The sequence below is a fragment of the Rousettus aegyptiacus genome, unplaced genomic scaffold, assembly GCF_014176215.1.
Source record: "Rousettus aegyptiacus isolate mRouAeg1 unplaced genomic scaffold, mRouAeg1.p scaffold_m13_p_8, whole genome shotgun sequence".
Taxonomy (NCBI): domain Eukaryota; kingdom Metazoa; phylum Chordata; class Mammalia; order Chiroptera; family Pteropodidae; genus Rousettus; species Rousettus aegyptiacus.
In genome coordinates this window covers 31,620,006-31,621,228 of record NW_023416311.1, presented here as the reverse complement: position 1 = coordinate 31,621,228, position 1,223 = coordinate 31,620,006, and the positions used below count along the sequence as shown (strand labels likewise).

The following is a 1,223-nucleotide window of genomic DNA, read 5'->3' as shown; positions in this document are numbered from 1 at the left end:
GTCTACAGCCATGCCACCCTGAACAACCCTTATCCTGTCTGATCTAGGAAGCTAAGCAGGGTCAGGCCTGGTTAGTACTTGGATAGGAGACCACCTAGGAAGACCAGGTGCTGCAGGTGCAAAAAATTAAACATAAGGGATTGTAAACTGACACGATCCTTTCAGTCTGTGAGTCAACTAAGGGTTGCCTCGCATAAAAAAACAAACAAACAAGTTGAATTTGTATTTGAATCCTAGCTCTGACAATTAATAACCATATGAGTGTGGGAAATTTTCTTAAATATATCTATTTCCCCATTTGTAAAATGAGGATAACAGTACTTACTTTATAGGGGGTTTTTTTGGTAGTGATTGTGTGAGATAATGCAAGTAAACTGCTTGAAATATTAGTGGATTCAGGGTAAGTGCCAAATAAATGCCCCTCCTTTTGTCCTCATATATCCATCAGCTCTCTAGACCCTTACAAAACACATTTTCTCTTCCTCAACCCCCATTCCACCTACTTTCAGTCTCAAAACCCATCATCTTCATGGAGACCAAGAAAGTTAATTTCATCATGCCATTTACATTAAGAATTTCATAAGAAAAATACAAAATGGACATCTTCTAGTAGATAATATTTTGTGCCTTACCCTTTTTGTAGTAGGCTAAAAGTTGTATCCTAAATCATAAAATTCTAGGTTTTAATCTCAAAGAGTTAACCCAATTTTTTGATAAATAATTAAAATCTTGTGTTGCATTAAAATTCACACACAAAAAAGTTATCCAGTATTCATTTACATTAATTATAGTGGTGATTGCCTATGGCTCTGCCAGAGAATGTATTCCAGGCTCAAATTCTATTTTTAGACAACTGCTCTGAGGATCATCAGACACCTGTCCTATTTAGCAACTGAAATATTTAAAGACCATAATGCTTTCAAAATAGCAGACAAGTCAACCACAAAGTCATATTTTTAAAAAGGGCTTTTAGTATTAAAGACCATAATTTGAATTCTTTCAATGCTTTCTTAATAGAAGTATATTAAGATCTAAGGTAATATAAGGCTGTAACTCCAAGCAAAGTCAGATGGAGAAAAAACAATAAATTTGCCTGAAGACAGATGAAAGGAAAAATTTTTTTCCCACCTCTCCACTTCTATACCTTGACTGCAATTCCCGAAATCAAGTAAGAACAGACCTGGATCCTCTAAAATTTCCATTGGAATGGGGAAGGAAAATTG

At 35.2% G+C, this 1,223-nt stretch overlaps 1 pseudogene; it reads left to right on the top strand.

The window, feature by feature from the left end:
* On the top strand, nt 1-119 carry LOC118607513 (annotated as a pseudogene).
* Nucleotides 120-1,223: the final 1,104 nt, after the last annotated feature.